The 18,518-nt window shown below is 39.5% G+C and overlaps 1 long non-coding RNA gene across 1 annotated transcript in view; it reads right to left on the bottom strand.

The window, feature by feature from the left end:
* Positions 1–261: 261 nt before the first annotated feature.
* LOC150078476 (uncharacterized) overlaps positions 262–18,518 on the bottom strand; it is a 56,118-nt gene continuing 37,861 nt past the window's right edge. Inside the window, exon 2 of the long non-coding RNA XR_016547621.1 lies at positions 262–1,263. This is a non-coding gene — a long non-coding RNA (uncharacterized LOC150078476). The remainder of the gene's footprint in view (positions 1,264–18,518) is intronic.

The raw sequence follows: 18,518 nt of genomic DNA, 5'->3' as shown, positions 1-18,518 counted from the left end.
TTTGCGCCTGCTAAGCAGAAGCGCAGAGAATGCGAAGATTGTAAAACAACAGGCCGGTGGAGTTGTTGGCAAACCCCAATCCGCGTTTACTACCAGGGGTTGACTTCTGTATAAGTTCTAATCTAATCCCAACTGTAACTTGTATTAAACCACCTTCTTTTCATCCCCATTTCTGTTTATTTATCTTGTATTTATTTATTATTTTTTAAAATATTTATTTACATTCTTTATTTACATTTTTATTCTGCCACAGAGGGCAGCACAGATGGCCGTCTCCGTATGTCAACAGACGGGAACTAGCCAGCGAATTTCCAGGTAATTTTCTGCTGGTTGGTTGCTAAGTGTTCAGTCATGCAACACAACACTACCCTAAACACACAAACCCACACAACACGCATGACTGGCTATGCAGACATTCTACAACACAGATGATAGCGGCGGAATGTAGGGTGATCCTGGAAAATGCATGCATGCATACAGGGGGTGGACAAAATAATGGAAACCTGTGATAAAAGTTACAGGTATGCACTAATATGGCGTTGCCCCACCCTTCGTTTTTAAAACAGCTTGTATTCTACTTGGAATAGATTCTACTAAATCTTCAACTGTCTTAAGAGGAATATTGGACTATTCTTCATGGAGGAACGTTTCAAGCTCCTTGAGTAATAAAGTCGGAGGACATCTAGTTCTCACTCTCCTCTCCAAATATGGCCACATATATCACCACCCTGAACGGGCGAATTACTTCCACTAACTGACCTTGATATTCTGAATGACCAGTTTCATGCTCCCCAAGCCACAGTTGGACACATCTAGCTGTGTGTTTTAGAGCATTGTCATTTAGAAACATGGCATCATTTGTGGGAAACAATATTTACACCATGGGATGAACCTGGTCATTCAGAATATCAAGGTCAGTTAGTGGAAGTAATTCGCCCGTTCAGGGTGGTGGTGATAGGACCGAAAGAATACCAAGATATTGCTGCCTAAACTATTTATATTGATCGTCCTCCATGTCTGACGGTTGGACAAGAGGCAGGATGATGTACTTCTTGGGCATTCGCTAAACGTAAACTCTTCGATACAGTTGCTCTGGATAGATTAAACAAATCAGCAGTTTTAGTCACTGATGTTCCTTATAACGCGCACCAACAACTTGACCTCTTTGGAATTCAGACAAACAGGATGGTAATTTTCTTCGTGTCTTTTTATATCACCTTTGAATGAACAGCAGCTTCTATCAGCTTTCCTTCACAGTACTACCTGCAAGAAACAAACAAAAAACATCACTTCATGTTATAAATACGTCATATAGCCATTACAAAAACTACTACTGTACTTTCATATCAGATGTTTCCATTACTTTGTCCACTCCCTGTACATCCTTCTTGGGCTTCAGATTAATATTAGATTAAATCGATTTTTTGGACCAAATATGAATGTAAGTTGATGAGGAAAAACAAGTTTATATTCATTCAAATTCATGTAGCTCCGATGGTTAGTTAGGAGAATGTCCCGTACGACATCTTCACGTGTGGATCTTGTATTTATGGAATATTTGTAGAACTTACCAGAGCCATTCAATGGTTATTTACCTTGATATAATAAAAAGGATGATCACGCTGGCATAAGTGGATGCACCAAATTTAAGCATCATTAGATTTATGACAAAAGAAAGGAAATAGACCAAATTTTATTCATAAAAGTAGGAAAGCGCCATTGGTGATGCTGTTTCCTCTCTTCCCTTTGAATACCAGATGAAATTTTGGTCTAAGCAGTTTAAATGGGATTGAGAATCCATAGTAATGTTCACGTCAGTTGGTTATCATAAGCGGGGATCAAGAAATGTAGGACCAGGGTATGTCTGCCAGGGGCAAAGGTTGATGACGTTGTAGAGCGAATATCATCTTTTAAGGGCACAAAAGGTGATATAGTTGTACACGTTGGCACTAATAATATTAAGAGTAGGAGACCGGCAGAATTACTTAACAAGTACAGGTCACTGTTGAACAAAAGCCGAGAATTAGGGTTGAATTTGAAAGTGTCTGCAATTCTGCCCAGACACGATAGGAGGGAGTATATGATGAGAGCCTTGTCGATCAATTCGGCCCTGGAAAGATTGTGCAAGGCTCAAGGGGTAGAATTTTTTTCAGCCTGGACTGTACTTGTTAACAGGAGAGATTGCTTCTACAGGGATGGGATACACTTAAATAGAAAGGGTGCAAGAATATTTGCTGATGCTATCGAGGCAGTGTTAGGTGGGTCGGAAAACTGCTAGCTTGGGGGGAGACAAAGACCAATAGATTGACAGTAGCCACTGGCAGAGGTGAAAGAGATTCTTGCACTGCTTCTATTAGAATGAGCAGAAGCCTGAAAAACAAGATGCATGGTATTTCAGAGACTGCTGGGAGCCATTGCGGTACAAGTAAACACATGGGTTGTGTTAGAGTAGCTAAGAATAGAAACAGGTGCAGGTATACTTGCGTGTACACCAATGCTAGGAGTTTAGTAAATAAATTTGATGAATTTGAGGTATTGCTCAAAACATCAAAGGCAGATATTGTTGGGATATCAGAAACGTGGTGTCACACAGATATAAGGGATGCAGAACTGCAATTTGGGGAGTACAACGTCTACAGAAAGGATAGACAGGATAGGAAGGGGGGAGGTGTTATGCTATTAGTTAAGAAACACATAAAAAGCAAGGAAGTGAAGCCAGTCGACATCGCTGGACAGTGCAGTGCGGAGTCAGTTTGGTGTGACATAAACATTGGGAGATCAAAATTGAGAGTAGGAGTGTGCTATAGGCCTAATGACTCTGATGAGTATAATAAGGAACTGTACAGGGAAATAGAGTGGGCCAGTAAATCAGGGTGTCTTATAATGGGAGATTTTAATTTCCCAGATATTGACTGGAATTTGGGGGCTGGTTACTCACACACTAGCAGGGCTTTTGTGGATTTATTGGATGATTGTTTTCTACATCAGCATGTTCGGGAGGCAACTAGAGGGAGTAATACTCTTGATTTGATTATCAGCAGTGATTCTTCATGCATTAAGAATCTGCAGATAAATGAACCACTAGGTGGCAGTGATCACAGTGTGCTGAAGTGGGATTTACTCAAAGAGGTAACTACCATTAGGGGTAAAGGGAAGGGTTATTGCTTCCGTAAAGGCGACTACGATGATCTGAGACAGTATTTAAATTCTATACAGTGGGACCAACTGATGATGTTACCAACAGCAAATTCAAAATGGGAAGCATTCAAAGAACTTATCTTGGAAGCTACTAGGCTTTACATACCAACTAAGAAATATTGTTCAAGGTTTAGGCCAAAATGGATGTCAGATGAACTAATGAGGCATATGGCAGAGAAGAAAAATGCATGGGATACATACAAATTAACACATGACACAGAAGCCTATGAAAGATACAAGTTGATATGCAACCAAGTTACAAAGGAGGTTAGGCGGGCGAAGGCAGATTACGAGAAATCCTTGGCAAGGGATGCAAAGAAAAACAGCAAAGAGTTCTTTACTTATGTAAACTCTAGAAGAAAGGGGATGAATCAGATTGGTCCACTTGATATTGATGGGTCAAGTGTTGATGATCCTGCTCAGGTAGCTAACAAACAATATGAATATTTTGCATCGACATTCACACATGAGGAGTTATTCAGCGAGGGGAATGCCAGAGGTGTATTCAACTCTAGCAGTAAGCTACAGAATCTTGAAATAACTGGGAGTAAAGTGGAGGAGAAACTGTTGAAGATAAACACAAGAAAGGCACCCGGGGTGGATGCTATCCAGTTATATTAAAGGAGGCAGCAAAGGAAGTAAGCAAACCCTTAGCCATAATTATGAGAGCTTCCTTGGACTCAGGGGAGGTACCCATAGACTGGAAATGTGCAAATGTGACCCCAATTCACAAAGGAGGATCAAAGGCTGACACAAGTAATTATAGACCTGTGAGCTTAACTTCTGTTCCAGGAAAATTAATGGAGGCACTGGTTAAAGAAGCACTGCAGGATCATTTAGACAAGACTTCAGTTATAGCTCAGACACAGCATGGTTTTGTTAAGGGGAAGTCTTGCCTGACCAACTTGATTGGATACTATGATGCAGTCACAAAAGAACTGGATGCAGGGAATAACTTTGATATTATATACTTGGATCTTAGAAAGGCTTTTGATACTGTTGCACATGGAAGACTGCTACACAAATTGGAGCAGTGTGACATTGGAGGCAAATTGCTGCTATGGATAAAGGGGTGGTTGAGGGGGAGAAGACAGAGAGTGGTAATCAATGGACACTGCTCATCGTGGACTAATGTTATTAGTGGAGTCCCTCAGGGCTCAGTGTTGGGTCCATTATTGTTTTCTGTATTTATAAATGATATTGATGATGGTATATCGGGCTTAATGTCCAAGTTTGCAGACGATACAAAGGTTGGCAGGGTTGTCAAGGACACTACTGACACTATGCTGCTGCAACAGGATCTGGAAAGGTTGAGCAGATGGGCTGAGAGGTGGCAAATGAAGTTTAACATTGACAAATGTAAAGTACTACACATGGGAAACAGCAACCCCAGAGCAACGGATCAACTCTGTGGTACAACACTGACAGTGGTAGAGAATGAAAGGGACTTTGGGGTGGTTGTGCAGGCAGATATGAAGTTCTCTGAGCAGTGCAGACGGGCTGCAAGAGTAGCTCATGGAGTATTGTCAATGATATACAGGAATTTTTCCAGCAGGGATAAGGAGGTGATTATTTCATTGTATAAGGCGATGGTCAGGCCACACCTAGAGTACTGTATACAGGTCTGGAGGCCTCATTTCAAGAAGGATGTAGAGCTGCTGGAACGAGTACAGAGAAGGGCAACAAGATTAGTGAATGGAACAAAGGGGTGCTCTTACGAAGAAAGGCTTAAGTTTTGCAAATTACAGTGTCTGGAGACTAGGCACCAGCGAGGTGATCTGATAGAGGTGTATAAAGCCTTGAATGGTTTAAGCATGCTCAATGCTGATGGGATTCTTCCTCTAGCTCAGAAAAATCACCTGAGAGGGCATAAATTCAAATTGAGGAAAGACAGATGTAGGATAGACGTGCGGAAATTTGCCTTTAGCCAGCGGGTGGTTGGTTGGTGGAACAGACTTCCATCCCTAGTAGTGGAGGTTGATAGCCTAAATAAGTTTAAGGCTCAGCTGGACAGGTATTTTGAACGAACAGAGGGGTGAAGTGGAAGTGGTTTTTTTTTTTTTTTTTTTTTTTGGCTGATGCTGCATAAGCTTGCTTTCTTGCATCAAATGCCTCTGCTAATGCTAATGCTAATGTGACCAAAGAAACTGAAGACCTGCTTATGCAGAATAGACGTATTAAAGCGTCTGTAATTGGCGGACAATAATATTTCTGAGGAATCAGTACTTTGCCATCCTCCATGAACACTTGGCCAAGTCAAAGTTGTGTTCTCTAGCTGCCAAGAATGCTCGCACATTTTCAGAAAGAGTACGGGCTCAAATTTGTGAGGAAAATTTACATATCATGGTTCAAATCCACAAGGGCTTCTTTCGAGAATTATAATTGGCTATCAAACATGAATTCATCAGTGGGGCCCAGAAACAAGAGTATATACAATGGAAACACCATGGGTGATCAACAGACCAAAAAATTCTCGACTCAACCATCTGCTCAGAAGATCGTGGCTACCATTTGTAGATATGGAAGAAATTCCTTCAAGAAGCTATATCACACATGAAAATGATCATCGCAGATGTCTATGCTGTTCTCAAAAATCTTAAGATTATCCATAAAGGAACAGAGAAGAGGAAAATTGACAGGGTTGTCTTGCTTATTCGTGACACTGCTCACGTACGCAAGTCCCATAGAGCAATACTGCTCTCAGACATAAGATATTAATTACAACATTTACAGTTTTGAATAATATACTAGTGTACAGTTAAAATACATGTACCGCCTAAAAGTTTGGAATCACAGCATATTTTTCGCATACAAGTTTCGTTAATTTCTTTTTTTTTAAATTGGCTTTTAATACGGTACAGTTTAATACATAAAAAAACAACACATTACAAATAATTAAGATTTTTTATTAAGCTTTGAAAAATTCGCAGCAAAATTGATATTAATATTAACAATAATACTGATTTTTTTCATCAGAATAACTGCCACGAGATTTTGACTGCCTTATAGAGACGTGGCGATTAATTTTATAATAGTGTCTTGGCTAACATTATTCCAAACAATCTGCAAAGTTTCCCATACATTTTGTGATGATTGGGCAGACTCTGCGGTCTAGATCCCATAAAAGCTCTATTGGGTTTAAGTCAGGCGATTGGGGTGACCACATTATAATCTGCAATACCCACCGCCTGTTGTTTAGTTGCTAGAAAGTCCCTGTACAGCTTAGAACTGTGCTTCGGGTCATTGTTGTTGTAATAAAAAAAATCTTCCACAAAGTCGAAGTCGGGGGATATTGCTTGATGTCCAAGAATGTTTTTATAGCCTTCTTTGCTTAAAATTCCTTTAATTCTACGATATAACCGCTCCAGAAAAACAGAAGCAACTCAGATCATGATTGTGTTCCGCTAAGAAAGCTGAAAAACTCTATCTATTCTGTCTGTCATCACAATATCTCTCTCTATCTCTCTCTCTCCATCAATTTGGAAAGCACTGAAAAAATCTTAGCGTATGTGTTAAGTTCCAAAGCAACAAAGTTTATTAAGACGATGGAAGGATTTCCTGTAATCTGTTCAACCGTCTCAAAATCTGGTATTCTAAGTTCGCAATATTTCAACTCTGTGTAGGAGGGATCGGACGACGATATCGCGAAATATACAGCGGAATAAGTAAGAGGCATCTCTTTGCAAACTGTATATGAGTTCTGAATTCTCTGCAGTTGTCTGGGGGACCCCATTGCTGAGTATATTTCAGTTTTCACCTTAGCAACATGGTTGGAAGTTGAGACCTTACTCCTAAGCGAACTGTAGATCGCAGTGTGGCTCAATTCTATTGACTCTTCTTCCAGTGATATAAATTTTCGTAAACTTAACTTTGGCTGCTTTTTCAGGACTCAATTGGAGGCTTAGCAGCTTCCGATAACTGTTCAAATTGGATTTTCTGCACATTTTGGGCAATTGACAGATTGGCAGCAGTTATGAGTCAGAGGAAGTGATGAAGTATTTGGAGTACAGATGGAGGTGAAAATTGGGTGACGCATAAAGGCTTGCTCAAGGCCATGGCAAAGAGTGTTAAGTATAGAATACTACCTTAGAAGATTCGATAGACAATGGTGTAGCAGCATTTGCCATTTTCAGATGTCTTGGCTTAAAGATTGCGTTTCCTGTGACATTAATTTGGATGTGGTTCTCAGAGGAGGGATTGGAATTTGACTTGAATCTCCCTCCCAGCTCCTCCCCATAACTAAGGGCTACCTATTTGAGCTTAGACCGCTTTAATTTTGTTCAAATCGCTCGATGCGAATTTGAACCAGTCTGTCGCTGACATTGTTTGGAGGGGATATCCCAGTGCTGTCGTTTTCCCCACGACATAACCTCTCCCCGTGTGTGCCCTAAAGAATTACACGATGCTGTACTAATGAAGTGTCATCACTCAGCGGTTTCACTTTTAATCATTAAAATATCAACCGATAAGATGCTTTCGATTAACTCATGAGTAATTGAATAGTTCTCGTTTAGGGTGTGGCGACTCCCTCTTCCCTTTCCTGCTCAGTACTTAACAACAGTCTTACATGCTGCTGTTTTAGTTTATTCACTTTCTTTTTGTCTATCTGCTTATTTCATTAAAGCATCCTATAGAATCTGAATTAGTCCATTTATTACAAACCCGCAATTTGGTTTAGTTAAAAATTCGTGGTATACGAATTTTTAACTAAACTTTTTCTCTATCCACGGGCAGCATGCATCCGATGAGACTCCTGATATAAATTCTTTCAATCTTGATTTCGGCCATGACTTGGAAATTTCGCTTGAAGTTCGAGAAATTTCAATGTCCAGCATACCTTGCTGAATAGATTTACGATAAGAAATTTGTTAAAGTGTACGGTAATTATTCTGCAAGCTGCTGTACTATATTGTGTAATTTACTGCTAGGTTATTTCCCATAATATAACCAAAGTATGCAGCAAAAGGGGTGTATATTGAAAAGAAAGCAAACATCTGTAAAAACAATCATATATTAACATGGCAGTGACCATATATTATCAATAGCAATCGATAGTTGAATACTGTTGAAACTGATGAAGGACATTTACGCTCAATATTGATCCAGCCTTATTAAAAACATTGAGAAAAGGCTAACTGAAAATGTCATGTAAATCTTTATGCGGACCGGAAAGGAAAGGGTTCATCTGAGCCAATCACAGCAACATTACAAGTTTTTGTTCTTTACATACTTTTGATCTAAATGGCCTTGGCGAAGTCGTTTTAGGTAGCTGCTGATTCTTTTAACTATATTGCGCAGAGGCAATACCTAGAATTACCTTTCGTGTGTTCGGTTTTCGATCTCATTTTGTGTACTGTGAAATGTATCGATTATAAGTTATTCCCTACAATTAAATACCTTCTTACCATTTTCTTAAAGAAGTTTACATTTCTCAGCTTATATAATTCACAATATGAGGAGAAATATTTAGTAGTATTGCTTAAAATTTGGGCATAATTTTCAAGAATGAATTGAGTCGTATATTGCAATAATTTAAGTTCACTCTAAGGAATAACATTGAGGATTGAGACAGATTTGCGTGATCGCAGAAAGCGTTCGGCCTTGTAGAATGCCCACAGAAATTGCATGAAAATCTAAACTCTAAGACAAAAGTATGCACTATAGAGCTAAACAGGTTTAATTAGAAAATTAAGGACCTGTTAATAAATTAGTATTAGCCATGCAGTGCGAGGAAGATCCAGACTTTTTCTGCAACTGGTTTTTTCTACCGGAAAATCTTGTTTCTCGTCCGGCAAACAGAAAATCGACCACAAAACATACAATTCACAAACAGTACACATGGAGCAATATTGCCTTAGTCGCTGATGTTCCTAAAAACCTACTACTTTTGCTACACCAGCCAAAAAAAAAAAATAATAATAAATAATAAAATAAATACCTATACATTTCCCTCTTCACGTAGGAATCTTTAAAATTTCTCTTCGCTGTCAGCCTCTACCACCGATGGAGGCAGCTTATTCTAGTTTTTAGCTGGCTGGCTAAAAGAAAACTTCTTGCAATCCACTCCTTCACCACCAAGATGCGGTCTTACAATTGCCTTATACAGTGGGATTACGACCTCCTATCTCTACAAGCAAATCATCGATAGGACACAGTGAACTTCTCCTTGCCGCCTGTCTGCAAGGAGACAAATTGTATCTCTCCCTCCCCAAAATCTCTTTCTTCATCTAATTTTATTTTTAATTCAGTCCTACCAAATGTATAAGTTTTATTTTGAGGGTTACGATTCACCAAGTGTAAGACCTTGCATTTTATTGCATCGCACTACATAAAGCATAGCTGCCAAATTTCAGCTAATTCATATAGTCTGTTCAAGTCATCGTGAAGATGCACTGAACATTAAGTCTTCCAATCTTTACATCTGCAAATTTTGGCATCACACTCGATATCCCTTCACAGATATCGCTTAAGAAAATCGCACTACAGTGGACCATGTACAGATCGTTGGAGGAACTTACTTCTAACATTAGAACAATCTTGAAGAGTTACCAGTAATCCCAATTCTCTGCGTCCTACCTTGCCATCCATCTATGGCTTTTCCCTGATTCCAATATGTTCCATCTTATACAGTAACCTCTCGCGCAAGACACTGGTTGATTAAACATGATTTTCTGTTATAAAACCGTGTCGTGTCATTCCTTTAGAATTCCATTTCTATATAAATGATCGTGTATTGCACTCCTCATCATTGCTTCCATGATTTTTCCTACCATTGAAGTAAAACTCCCCGGCCGGTAGTTACCCACTTCGGTCTTACTCGCTTTTATGCATTGGCGATAAGTTTACACTTCTGTAGTTCAAAGGAATTTCTCCCGAGTCCCGGTGGTATCGTAATTAATTTTAATAGTTCAATATATTTTCTTGTCGCCTTCTACAAAATAACTGGGATTATGCCAACTCCTGGAGCCTTTTTCAATTTCGTGAACAATCTTCAATGTCGTGTAAATTTTCTAGTGAAGAAATTTAAGGCTTCCACCCCGAAAGTGAGGGCTTTAAATTTCGGTCGTTTTGGTTTTATTGTATCGAGTGACTTCCATCACCCGATACAATAATACCACTTTGTTCAATGGGGGCTTGAACTGACTAAAATCATGTTTCGTCTCCTCCATCCCTTCTTTCGTGCATTACAAGTCATCGACCACCACACTGAACCTATTAATAACTCTCGGAGGCATCCGGATCAGCTAGCAAATTATCTCCCTTCCTCTACTCTGTCACCTGAGTGGGGTGAGTCTGAATAGTGAGTATGCGAGGAGGGGGAGAGCTGCCACGCTATGTTAAGGAGTTATGTATACTTTTCCATGTGTATGACATAGCTAAACGATTCATCTCCTCCCCACAACTTTTACATTTAATGCGGGAACGTCATCAATCAAACATCTATAGGATGAACTGGAAAGGTATTTTTGTCAACATAATCCTCTGCCCACCTAGCTTCAAGGACTGTTCCAATATTTCTAGTGTCACATTTTAACGCCTCTTGTAGTCAAAAGGATTCGGTCCAGCAGCAGTCTCCAACACACTGTTAGCTAATGGTTCTAATAAAGTTGCCAGGCAGTGTGGAAATAGGACAACCCTAATCACTGAAATAAAGCTTTTATTCTTTAACCTGCCAAAATCTCTTAAAGTGAATAGCTGTTTGTTTGCCACAGATCACAATTTCGTGATAGTTTATTTTTAAAATTGAGCTCTGTCTCATGGCCATTCTCAGCTTAGGGTCATTGCATCTGAAGATGGCAAAATGGGATGTTCTGCTTGATAAATAAACTGAGGAAACTACGGAAGTGTACGTTTTTAGTCAGCGTGTTGTCGAACACTGGAGTAATCTGCCTTCCCAGGTGGTCCAGTCTTGCAAAGTTTAATCGTACTCTTCCCATTGCCAAAAGGTACTTGACCAGTTGCCCCTTAAAGGACTAGGGATTTATTTTTCCTGCTGTTGCAGCAGGAGTGCGGCTTCGTTGTATCTTACTGTCTGTGCTAATTTCAGTTCCTGGTTTCCTTGGTTGGGTTATTGTTTTAAATCTGCCGGTCCTAGTATTTTTGTAGATCGTGTCACTGATATTAATCTTAACGATAAAAATCATCTTTTCCATATAAACGATTTTATCCACATAAGATCAGAAATACCAAGAGAGACACTGAGAGAATCTTCTCTTGGATTCTTGAAGAAAATCCTCTTCAGAAAGACATTGGAAATCCATAAAAAGCAGTTTTTTTAAAGCTATTTGGGATAAGAATAAAGCATATTCAATTAAGTGGTATCCAAATTTCCAGCTTTATTTTCTGCCTGCATTAAAACTCAATATCAGTAAACAAGTTAATTTTAAATACAAAAAATAAATTTTGAAAGCTACATAGGTAGAAAAGTGGCCTCTTTCAAGTAATAGAGCGTAGCCTTCTGGTCTCTTTCGAAAACTACTGGCCGCAACTTCTATCCCTTCGTACTTTCATTTGCGTTAAGTCCCAATTGTAGTACTGCATCTTCATATAAAAATAAAGCTGACTTTCCAAACAGATCTTTTCCACTCAGTACTTCTCCTGGTCTGCCTTCAGAAAGACAGAAGAATCCGAAAAATGCTACGAGGCCACTTTCCTTTCACCTTTGCTTAGTAAAAAAGTAGTGGGACGGGAAACCACTGTTTCCAAGTAACTCCTGTTTTATGCCTTTTTACATTTCCTTATCTCTCGTGGCTTACAAACTACCTGAGTCTGTTGTCCAACCAGTAAACACGCCAACCGACCACAGATTACACAAAGTTTACAGACATTATTATACAGTAAAGTTTACAGACATTATTTTGTTCGCGGTGTTGTTTCTTCTTAGGCAGCAATCAATTCTAAACAAATTTGAAATCCGCCCTATCCTAGAATATTGTTCTTCCTACATCTGGGCGTTGACTCTTCCCAGACCACTTAAACTCCTTGATTATTAAAAGCAGACAGTAAGGTTAATTAAGGTCCATTTCTTACAAACTGATTCCACCCCCCGTAACATAGATACTCAGTTTACGCGCTTTGTCTTTTCTGTAGATATTTCCACGTGCAGTGCTCTTCTAAATTGTATCTGTAATTCCACCACTCGCTTCCAAACTAGTTCGGGAAACCTGCCCCATCTAGTCAACGTCCGTATCATCCCTGTTCTCAACCCGTACACGGTACTAGAGTACTATAGGCTCCAATAACCTTTCGTGTTTGGGATTTACCAAAAAATATTCACCATAATACCGTAGTTTGGTAATTACAGGGCACCCGAACTTAACAATCCAAATGATTAGCACGATGGGAAAGACGAAGAAAGTTTACCACTGCCTCTTCTACGATTTACTTTTTTAGCAATTCTGTGAGGCCGAAGTCTCAGTCGCGAACATATGTTTTAGGTACGCTAAGTCTCTGATTACATGGGTGCGCACACGCACACAGTTGAGGTTGGATGGGGGAGGAAGAGCGAGAAGAAATGAAATGCGTTCATTGCTTTTAAATTGACTCCCTCACTGACTTTCAACCATGAAATTACCAAACTTTAGACAGTGAGCGGAGTTAGAAATCTTAGTGAACAAGAACAACACTTCGGAGTTGTTGACTTTTGCTAATGGTCTCGGCAAGACAAACTAGCAAAGTTCACTGTTGTTGTACTGTTTAAATAGCTACGAAAGAAACTATCACACACAATCAGTGAGAGAGAGAAAGATTCCATACTATTTCGGTGGTGTTTAGAGTGGTGGGCAGCGTGTCCACAAGACAGTTTCCAGAAAAACTTAACCTACCATGATGAACTTGCCACGATCGTATTATTATATTATTGCGGGTAGTGTTAAAGTTAACGCTTATTTTTATACTTTTATCTAACTATGAAAATGGGCATAGCGTCCCGAGATCAGAAAGGTTGCGTTTTGTAGGGAAAAAATGTTCCTTTCAGAGCGAAACCTGTTAACAAACACCCTAGTGGATAGGCAGAACTTGGGTTTGTATTAGGATTCACGGTTGTTCCTCTTTTAAAGAAAATGACTTCAGTCTACGGGCCTTGCCAGTTAACTTTAAAAAATCTTATTTAGCATGCCATGTTTATTTATTTATTTTTTTCCAGATATAGTATTATCCATAAAAAAGAAAACAAAAAAAAATAAAAACGTTTGAAAAAAAGAGGATAGAAAGAGGGCGAGTTTCACAACACAAGACGTGGACATGTTGTGTAACGTAGGACCACTCCTAAAGCTAGTTAAACTCCGCCATGGTTCTCTGTGATGATATGAAGAACTCTATAAGATGGCCAGAAATGAGTAGTGCCACGTTTGTGATTATTTCTGGCTACGAGGAGGAAGGGGGCAAAAATTATGCACGTACCATCCTAAATGGACTAAGTACTATCTAATGCCCATAGGACTTTCCCTACATCTTATGGGTTCCAACAATCCCTTACTATCACGTACAGTGGTCAAAAGCACAAAGAATTTCGCATCCACTGGAGATGGTGCAATACCAGTGGATGTCAGCAGCAGTTTCCGTACCCATGAATCCCAAGTCTGGGTACACGAGCAAGTGAATAATCCCACCTCTATAAACTGGAGACCAGCAAAGCTTACTACCGAAGGGGCTAACTTTAAAAAGAATAATGAAATAGATAAATAAATAGAAACGAAAAATAAGTAAAAATCTTGCCCCAAAAGGTACTATAATAGATAAATTAAGTTAAAATAAAAGAAAAATAGAAAGGGTTAAAGCAATTATGAGGAAAAAGCAATTATGAGGAAGCCGAAGTTACACTGAACTTCGTCAGGTTGGAAAAAAAAATCCTTAAGGTAGCTAATTCCAGAAACCTACTCGGTCATCGATCCAACTGGCAGCTCAAGTACTAAGTGCATTGAGTCAGGTCATTAAATGCAGATTAGAAGTCTGTAATTTCTATCCAGGCTAACAATTACGTTCAAGAGAATAAGGTCGAATCAAATTAAGCATCAGTAAAAAGATTTGCATCAAAATAATTCTAATTTGATGATGTTCCAGAAGAGACCATGTCAAGTGATCCATGCCATCTACTAAAAATCTGTGTGGAGATGAAAAAGTATTTTGATTTACAATAAGATATCTTTCAATTCCAGGAGAAAAATATGTACTTTGCTGGATAATGTTTATCTTAAATCTTGGTAATAAAACGGTCAAAAGAATAAGATATGACTCCAATCTCCAGAGAAGTCGGAAAAACAGGCATCTGTCGTAGTCGGATTGAATTTAAGAAGACGGGCCTTTTAAAGAACTATGGGCAGTTATGTATGATGTAAGAATTCTTGGGTAAAACCAAAACTGAATATTTTTTGAGGTAGCGAATTCAATATCAGTTTTAAAACAAGTGGTCACTGATGCTTTGATCAAGGAATTCCATCTCATTTGCCATCTTTTTTTTGTAGCTCAGTCCAACATTTCCCTTTTTCAGTTTTTAGATCGGCGTGGGGATCATAAGACAAATCAGAAATGCGCCTCCGATCTTAAGAAATGAATTAGACACCTTTCCTTTATGTATACGAAGTGATGAGACTTAAATGCAGTAGCATAAAGTGTCAGACCTTGAAATCCCGGCGTCTTACTTTATTTTCGTTACGGGGGAGGGGAGGGGGACTCCTACTGTTAGTTCCGCTATTAGTCAAACGAATTCTTCAGCGAAATGCTTGCCGGTAAAGGACCTTCGAAAACGCGATGCTGTTCAGTATCTGCTTCCTCATCTGCTGTCAGCAGATCAGAAATTCAACATTTGCATTTCGGAGTGCAATGCGATGGAATCTCGTGATTTTTGAAATGCTTTATTTTCTAGAGACATTCAAATATTTCTAAATCTAGAGAAACAGGGATGTAGAATTAGGGGAAATTAATTTTTAAACGAGGAAGAGTTGGGGAGGGGGAATTGTGAGACAAATCGACAGATTAATCAATCTACTCTTTCATCACTGGTAATATATGAATGCTTTAAATCATGTGACCACATCGCACGTTCCATTGCCGACAAATGCATCAAAATATGGGCATTGTGGGAGATAAACACGCACGAACTTCCTCACCGACATCGCAATAACGGGACGCGCAGTCGTACTGGCGTTTCGATAACCCTAACTATTCTCTGTGCATCTGACAACGCCTCTTTACCTTTTTAACTGCTGCTAATGTGTGTCAATACCGCGCTTATTAACCGCAATCGAAGTGCTAGCTTGTACTGTGGAAAAACGCGCAAAGGGGGAAATATTTTCTGTGTTTTTCTGCCACAGAAAATCCTCGTGGCAAAGCGCATTATAATTCCATCGCTTTGTCCTTGGAATAAACGAAAATTTTGCATACACTTCGCCTCTGCTGCAACAGCAATAAGGAAACCCCTTTCGAATGAGTTTTCTGTCCTCTAAATATACGGCCGCTTAAAATAACATTTGACCTTGGGTTTAAAATGTCTTCCTCATGTCGTTCTCAGCTGTTCGGTCTTTATCGTAACCTTTTTGTCCTTATTGACTCTTACGAGGGATGGGAGGCGGCTAATTATGACTGGGAACCTCTGCTGAAAACCACTAGGGCGTCATTCTAGGCTATTTGTTGTGTAGGCTAACAGGGAGGTGCGTAACGGAACACCGAGGAGGGTGTAGAAGGTATATGCTGGCATGCGGAGGTGTAGCGTCACTACAGCCGCCTGTACTCGAAACTGCACTCGTCAAAGTCCACAAAAAAGTCTGCTTCCAGGCGCATTAAGAAAACAAAAAAGCAATCCCAAATCAGTGCCGAATTTCTTCGAAACTGTGCGATAGGAAAGGGACCTAAACTCCCGGACCGAATATGATGTCAGAGGTTAATTCATCTTCCTGCTTCGGGAATCCTCAATGTACTTCGCAGTTTACAGGACAACAGTCCTGTTAAGGTCATTTTCAAAATGGAAGCTGGAGTTACTGCGCGCAGAGAATTGCACTACTAATCAACTATTTCTAAGGAAGTGATCTGAAGAAATTGTGGCTTTGTTCTTTCACAGTGGGATTTTTTGAGCGTCATAACCTACTGAATAAGGCCAATTTAGGTAAAGGGTGGATTACAGAGAACAGGCGATCCGATGTAACACATTTCTTAAAGGCGGAGGGAGGGAAAGCTATTAAAACACCCCCCCCATAGAAAATGAAAATCCAAAAAAGGATGCTTTAAGTTTATTATTAAATCGTTTATTCGTAATAAGGTAAAAGGTTAAGTAATTTAATACACGTTTAGTAGATTAAATTAAGATAATATTAGGGTTAAGATAAAGATTAGTAGTAACGTCCGTTTGTGGCCAAACGTGGTCTCATCCACGTTATGCCCAAAACTTGTTCGTACGAAAGCCAAGTTGTTCACAACAATGATGTAAAATATAGGTACATATAAAAAAATTATCTTAAACAACAAATAACCAGTTAGAAAAAAGACTGAGTGATATAGTACTTTAACTGGATGGTAATACACCGTCAATGAGGAGGGGTGTCTTCTTTCAAAAGGACTTCAAAGAGATTCTGCAGCCAAGAAACACTGAATCTTTTTCCCACCTTTGGTGTGGAAGTTCCTGAGGTCCTCCGTTACAGAGCAGTGGTTTGGCCATTTCTTATTTGTTTAGAGAGGTACGAATAGTTCCAAAGACCTCTTTAGTCAGAGCTCTAGTTAGCCGATCTCAGAGAGGGAAAGAATCCATCCTAGTGAGTTATTCCAAGTTTTTTGTCCCGTGCAATATAGCCTTATATCTTATATCCTATATAAATGATAGCAAACAATAGAAGCGATTCGTGGCCTTCCACTTGACTAAGTGAGGTTCTTCCAGTTTGGATAGCTTATACCAGTGTGTAACAACTCTGTATACTTGGGCAGTCTTCTCCATAAACAGCGACCATTTATTCGGGACTGTTTTTGGTGTTTTTCTTGCAGAAAGAGGAACCAAATCACTGATTTGTATTCCACTTTATCCATTGTGACACTTCACTTCGTTCAGCGATGACTTGTCAGATCAAAACCAAAATTTGTATGGTTGCTATAGAAATCTAAAGATATGAAACAAAACTATTTTCATCCTTCTGTCACAATTAGTTCTGGGTGAATAAAAGTCTTTTTTTTTTTTTTTTTTTTAACCCCTTTCGAATGTCTGTAGTTTTCGTGGGGTCAGACCCAGCTTTGACACAAAATATTGGGCTAAATATGGAGAAGGGACCCCGCTGTCAACCTACAGCCTTTGACTAGGGAGTTTATATACACACATACATATAGCATTTTGATATCCATAAAGAGGCTTATAATACTTATTAATTCAGTGATACTTGTTAATTAAGAGACCAAACAGACTTGATTTGGAATGATGTGTTGCAGGCATGGAAATACATCAAGACAGGTAGGTCTGCAAGTATAGTTGAGATAAATGGAGAGATGCTGAAGGTGGGGCAAAGGTAGTTTGGACATACAGACTGTTTCTCAAGATCTGGGATGAGAGAAAGGTGCCGAAGGACCGGAAAGAAGGTTTGATCATTCCGTTGTTCAAGAAGGGGGACAGAAAGAAGTGTTCAAATTATAGAAGCATCACATGTGAGTAAGCTGTACGAGAGTGTTGTTGCGGAAGATAAGAGAAACGATTGAAAACAATATGGCCGAGGAATAGTATGGCTTTAGGTCTGGCAGATCGACAGTGGATCTGCCAGGCCTAAAGAGAAACAGAGAAACCTTGGGGATAGAGGAACATCTTGTGGAGAGAATTGTTAATATCTATACCACCACAGTAAGCAAAGTAAGAAACAGTGGTGGGGTTGACGGAGAGTTTCGAAATTACATCAGGTTTAAAGCAAGGAGGCGTCCTGTCAACACTACTATTTATAGCTGTTATGAATGATGTGCAATGTAGAGTGGCGGAACAACTTCCACTTCCGATGGACAAAACCAGATGAAAGTCGTACTCTTTGCAGATGACCTCTGCATATGGGGAAAGAGCAGAGAACAAGTGCAACGGCCAGTTCACATGTGGGCTAGTATGGCCAATGAATTTGGACTAGTTTTCAGTAAGGAGAAGAGTGAAGTAATGGTTTTAGAGAGGAGTGGCGAGCCTGACGGATACATTACAATGGAAGGGAAAGAGCTAAAAATGGTTAACAACTTCAAGTATCTAGGAAGCACCATCACAAAGACTGGAGTGACAGACAAAGAAATAAGTAGAAGGATACAAGCCGATGGGAATTTCTATAGGCAGTCAAGAGATCTGATCCGGAACAGAAACATACCACTGAAGTGTAAGAAGG

The sequence above is a fragment of the Mastigoproctus giganteus genome, chromosome 11 (genome assembly GCF_048544385.1).
Source record: "Mastigoproctus giganteus isolate SK-2022 chromosome 11, ASM4854438v1, whole genome shotgun sequence".
In the NCBI taxonomy this organism is placed as follows: Eukaryota; Metazoa; Arthropoda; class Arachnida; order Uropygi; family Thelyphonidae; genus Mastigoproctus; species Mastigoproctus giganteus.
Note: the sequence above shows the minus strand (reverse complement) of the source record. Positions and strands in the feature narration are given on the sequence as shown.